Here is a 6,000-nt window from a genome sequence, read left to right on the forward strand (position 1 = left end):
TAGAGACGTTCACTGAGGTAACACTCAAATACAAAGCATTCTGGGATATTTAAGTTGTATTTGATTCCTGCTTGACTGAGTGATCTATTTAGTAAAGCAGCCTGACAATCTAAACAGTCATCATGAGAGGTGCAGAGGAAGTTGTATGAATGAAGGAAATCAGTTGAATATAATTATAATATGTTGATATTTCCTGAGCAGATCACTGTGAGTCCAGGAAGGAGATATAATACATGGACAAAAGTATGTGGAACTCAGCAGTGAGTTTTACAACAGAGGATTATTTTTAGGCTCTACGTGGTTCAACACTCGGCGGTCCGTTCTGTGAGCTTGTGTTGTCTACCACTTCACTGCTGAGCCGTTGTTGCTCCGAGATGTTCCACGTTGAAATTCACTGACATCTTCTGTAAGGACATTTTACTGCTGATGTTTGTCTATGGAGATTGCATGGCTGTGTGCTCAATTTGATACACCTGTCAGGAACAGGTGTGGCTGAAATAGCCGAATCCACTAATGTCCACATACTTTTGGCCATATAGTGTATCTTGTTATTACCTGAGCAGATCACTGTGAGTCCAGGATGGAGATCATAACTTCTCTCACACTCCCTCAGTGAAGACTCAGACCCAGAACAGGAAACTCTAAACACTCTAGTGGTGTTTCCAGGTAGTGCTGAAACAGTGGAGCCACAACCCATCTGTCTACACACTACTGCAGCTACATCCCTCTGGTTCCACACTCCAGCTCCCACAATCCTCCACTCTCCCTGGTCGTACCGCTCCACTCCACCAGCACAGCGACTGCCTCCTCCCACCAGCCTCACATCGTCATGCTCTGAGAAAATAAAAGAGAGAGACAGTAATCTTACTATTTTTTCACTAAAAAACACCTATATTGTCTCTCATATTCTTCACTCCAGGTGAGAAACAATGTTGATTGAGTGACAAACTGTTTCTTACCTGAGCAGGTGAGTCCAACAGCATTACCAGGTAGGCAGGTGTTGTTCTCTCTGTCTGAGGTGTCACAGTCCAGGAGAAGGGACTCTTTGCCTTTACACTGGAACTCTTTATCCCAGGTCTGACCCTCACCTTCTCCATAGAGCCCCCCCTGTAGAGCTGCAGGAGCCCCACAGCTAAGCTCCCCACAGACAACCTCTGCATCCTGCCGGTCAAAGTCAGCTTCACACACTGAGGCCCAGGACTGATTGGACTTCACCTCCACTCTCCCAGAGCAGAAACCAGCTCCATCCACAAGCCGCACAGAGTCTGGAGAAAAAGAGTTGGTTGAACATTCAATCAGTTTTGTTGATGACACTGTCAAGGACTAAACACAAATATGTTGGATAAAAGATTGTAGTTTGCTATGTTTGATACTGTAAGAGGTAGAAATGGGTTCTTAGTCACTCAGGATCGGGTTGGGAATAATGCAGGCAGGAGACAGGAATAAGTTCACTTCACTTTATAGAAAATAACTAGCTGGACATCCATCAGGCAGCTTCACTTCAGTACCATCTGAACTACAATGATCTGCCCATGAACATCTCCCATAAACCAATATGACAAACACAAATATAATGTTTAAATACATCTGACATCTCTCCCTCTATTTAAATGAAATAAAAACACATAAAACATGATACATGGTAATATTGTATAATGTATAAATAAATCTCTCAATATGACCAGTCTCTTACCTGAACAGATCACATGATGATAATATTTACCATCACAGACACCACGTCCTCCTCTGCCACACTGTCTAATAGAAGACTCATCTCCACTACATCTCAATAGTTTGACTCCTCTTATTCCATCTTCAAACAGAGGTCCTCTAGATTCAGCTACAGGATTCCCACAATCCAGCTCTCTACACAAAATCTTAACCTCTCTCATTATGCTCCACCACCCACTAGTACATAGACTCAACCACTGTCCTTCATAGAAGACTTCCACTGTCCCTGAACAGGAAGTGGTCCCATTCACCAGTCTGACTGATTGTTCAGCTGTAAACAGCAGAGAGGAAAACACAGTGGTGAGGACAGATGATGACAGTGATTCTGTTATTCTAACAGCAGTAATGCTTTGTGGTTGACAAGTATTAGTAGTTCCATGAAACACTACTTGTTATTGGGTTTTAGAATGGTTTGTATGGACACATGACTTTCTTCATGTGGTATAATAAAGTTGACTAATATTGAACTGCTATAATCACTGTAGATTTATACTCTACTTACCTGGTGGACTGACGCTTTGAGCCTGGAGATCTGAGGAGAAAGAGAGAGACAGAGGAGAAAGAGAGAGAAAGAGACAGAGAGAAAGAGAGAAACAAATGAGAAAGGGAGGAGTCAGAGGAAGAGAGAGGCAGAGGTTAAATGAACATCAACATGACCTTTCATGATGTGATGGGGAAGACAGGCTTATCGTTGGTATGGTGCAACAACACCCATGTGTACATACACTATATATACAAAAGTATGTGGACACCCCTTCTGTAAAGTTTGGTGGAGGAGGAATAATGGTCTGGGGTTGTTTTTAATGGATCGTGTTAGGCCCCTTAGTTTCATTGAAGGGAAATGTAATCGCTACAGCATACAATGACATTCTAGACTATTCTGTGCTTCCAACTTTGTGGCAACAGTTTGGGGAAGGCCCTTTCCTGTTTCAGCATGACAATGCCCCTGTACACAAAGCGAGGTCCATACAGAAATAGTTTGTTGAGATCGATGTGGAAGAACTTTACTGGCCTTCACAGAGCCCTGACCTAAACCCCATTGAATACCTTTAGGGATGAATTGAAACGTCGACTGAGCCAGGCCTAATCGCCCAACCTCACTAATGCTGTTGTGGCTGAATGGAAGCAAGTCCCTGCAGCAATGTTCCATCTTCTAGTGGAAAGCCTTCCCAGAATACTGGAGGCTGTTATAGCAGCAATGGGGCACCAACTCCATATTAATGCCCATGATTTTGGAATGAGATGTTAGATGAGCAGGTGTCCACATACTTTTGGTCATGTAGTGTAAATTCCCCTTCCATGCAAATGTGTAACTTTCTTTGCAGATGAGAATAAATCTAATTTAAAAAATATATATATATATCATTTTTTAAATCATTAATTTCAGGGGTCAGGGGTCAAGCTGAGCCGGACCAAGTGTGGAAAAGGTTGCTGGTTATGATGACATCACTGGTGAGAAGTCAGTAAAGACAAGATATTCAGTTGGCTGCATGTTAGTCTGTCAGCCCTATCTCTGTTGACATCTCACTTTCTCTCCACGCCTTCTCTCTCTCTCTCTCTCTGCTCCTCTCTCTCTCTTCCTGACAGATAGCATCAGACCTGTTGCCTTGGTAACAGACCTCTATCATCTACACCCCCCTTCTCCTACTCTAACATCAGACCAATATAATATATAATGTGTCAAGTATAAGTAGTTCCATAAAACACTACTTGTTATTGGGGTTTAGAATGGTTTGTATGGACACATGACTTTCTCCATGTGGGATAATAAAGTTTACTAATATTGAACTGCTATAATCACTGTAGATTTATACTCTACCTACCTGGTGGAATGACACTTTGAGTCTGGATAACTGAGGAGAAAGAGAGAGAGGAGAAAGAGAGAGACAGAGACAGAGAGAAACAAAGGAGAAAGGGAGGAGTCAGAGGAAGAGAGAGACAGAGGTTAAATCAACATAACATGACCTTTCCTGATGTGATGGGGAAGACAGGCTTATCGTTGGTATGGTGCAACAACACCTATGTGTAAACACATTCCTCCTCTCTGCTCTACCCTTCCCTCCCTCCTACCCTCCTCTCCCCTACCCACCTTTCTCCTCAAATCTCTCTCCACTACCCTCCTCTCTTCACACTCCCCTTCCCTCCTCTACCTTCCTCTCTGTCCCCTACCCTCTATCCCCAACCCTCCAATCTCCTCTCCTCTCTCCTCTACAATTCTCTCTCCTGCCCTCCTCTCCCCTACCCTCCTTTCTCCTTCACAAATCGCTCTCTCCCCTACTCTTCACTATACTCTTCCATCCTCTCTCTCTCCTCCTCTACCCTCCTCTCTCCTCCACCCTTCTCTCTCCTCCACCCTTCTCTCTCCTCCACCCTCCTCTCTCCTCCACCCTCCTCTCTCCTCCACCCTTCTCTCTCCTCTACCCTCCACCCTCCCCTCCCCTCCTCTCTCCCCTCCCCTCCTCTCTCCCCCACCCTTCTCTCTCCTCCACCCTCCACCCTCCCCTCCTCTCTCCCCTCCCCTCCTCTCTCCCCAACCCTTCTCTCTCCTCTACCATCCACCCTCCCCTACCCTTCTCTCTCCTCGACCCTCCCCTCCTCTCTCCTCCACTCTTCTCTCTCCTCCACCCTTCTCTCTCCTCTACCCTCCACCCCCCACCCTCCTCTTTCCTCCACCCTTCTCTCTCCTCTACCCTCCACTCTCCCCTACCCTCCTCTCTCTCCTCCCAATCTCTCACCCCTACCATCTGTCCCCTACCCTCCTCTCTCCTCGACATATCTCTCTCACCCCCACCCTCATCTCATACCTACCCTCCTATTTCCAATACCCTTCTCTCTCTCCTCCCCTTCTCTCACCCCTACCATCTGTCCCCTACCCTCCTCTCTCCTCAACATATCTCTCTCACCCCCACCCTCATCTCTCACCTACCCTCCTATTTCCAATACCCTACTCTCTCCCCTACCCTCCTCTCTCCCCTCCTCTCTCCTATATCATTATCTCTCCTATACCCTTCTCTCTCCCCTCCCCTCCTCTCTCCCCTCCCCTCTCCTATATCATTCTCTCTCCTATACCCTTCTCTCTCCCCTCCCCTTCTCTCTCCCCTCCCCTTCTCTCTCCCCTAACCTCCTCTCTCCTATACCCTTCTCTCTCCCCTAACCTCCTCTCTCCCCTAACCTCCTCTCCCCTAACCTCCTCTCTCCCCTAACCTCCTCTCTCCCCTACCCTTCTCTCTCCCCTAACCTCCTCTCTCCTATACCCTCCTCTCTCCCCTACCCTCCTCTCTCCCCTAACCTCCTCTCTCCCATAACCTCCTCTCTCCCCTACCCTCCTCTCTCCCCTACCCTCCTCTCTCCTATACCCTCCTCTCTCCTATACCCTCCTCTCTCCACTCCCCTTCTCTCTCCCCTACCCTCCTCTCATCCCTCCCCTTCTCTCTCCTCTACCCTCCTCTCTCCCCTAACCTCCTCTCTCCCCTCCCCTTCTCTCTCCCCTAACCTCCTCTCTCCCCTACCCTCCTCTCTCCTATACCCTCCTCTCTCCCCTCCCCTCCTCTCTCCCCTACCCTCCTCTCTCCCCTCCCCTTCTCTCTCCCCTACCCTCCTCTCTCCCCTCCTCTGCTCTCTCCCCTACCCTTCTCTCTCCCTACCCTCCTCTCTCCCCTCGCCTCCCCTCCTCTCTCCCCTCCCCCCTTCTCTCTCCCCTACCCTCCTCTCTCTTCTACCCTCCTTTCTCCCCTCCCATCCTCTCTCCTCAAACGTTTTCTCTCTGTCCTATCTTGCTCTATGCCCTCCCCTCCCATCTCTCCTCCCATTCTCTCTCCCCTCCCCTCCCCCCCTCCCCTCCCATTCTCTCTCCCCACCCCTCCTCTCTATTCCATCTCTCTCTCGTTCACTCTCACTTCCTGACATATAGTGTTGGACCTGTTGATCTTGACTCAGCTCATAGACCTCTATCATCTACACCCCTCCCTTCTCCTACTCTAACATAACACCAATATAATATATAATACATAATATATACTCTCATTCATTTACATAGAGACAGATACAATCAATCATTGACACACTGAATATACAACAGTCAGATGCATGACACCATCACAACTTAACTGACATTAGTGCCTGTCCCCAGATGGACAGTTAGACTACAGTAAAGTACATTTACAGGTGATCACATCATTGTCCTGCTTTGAGACACATTTTTACTGTCTGCTTCCAGTTGCATGTTATTTTACTAACCCTGCAAATTATAATATATCTTACAATATTAAA

General features: G+C 47.1%; 1 protein-coding gene across 1 annotated transcript in view; it reads right to left on the reverse strand.

The window, feature by feature from the left end:
• Nucleotides 1-2,485, reverse strand: part of LOC110511351 (deleted in malignant brain tumors 1 protein-like) — a gene marked incomplete at its 3' end in the record, with an annotated part of 52,260 nt that extends 49,775 nt beyond the window's left edge. The window contains exon 1 of the mRNA XM_036933977.1: nucleotides 2,234-2,485. The remainder of the gene's footprint in view (nucleotides 1-2,233) is intronic.
• Between the last annotated feature and the right edge of the window lie 3,515 nt (nucleotides 2,486-6,000).

This window comes from Oncorhynchus mykiss, chromosome 10 (genome assembly GCF_013265735.2).
Source record: "Oncorhynchus mykiss isolate Arlee chromosome 10, USDA_OmykA_1.1, whole genome shotgun sequence".
In the NCBI taxonomy this organism is placed as follows: Eukaryota; Metazoa; Chordata; class Actinopteri; order Salmoniformes; family Salmonidae; genus Oncorhynchus; species Oncorhynchus mykiss.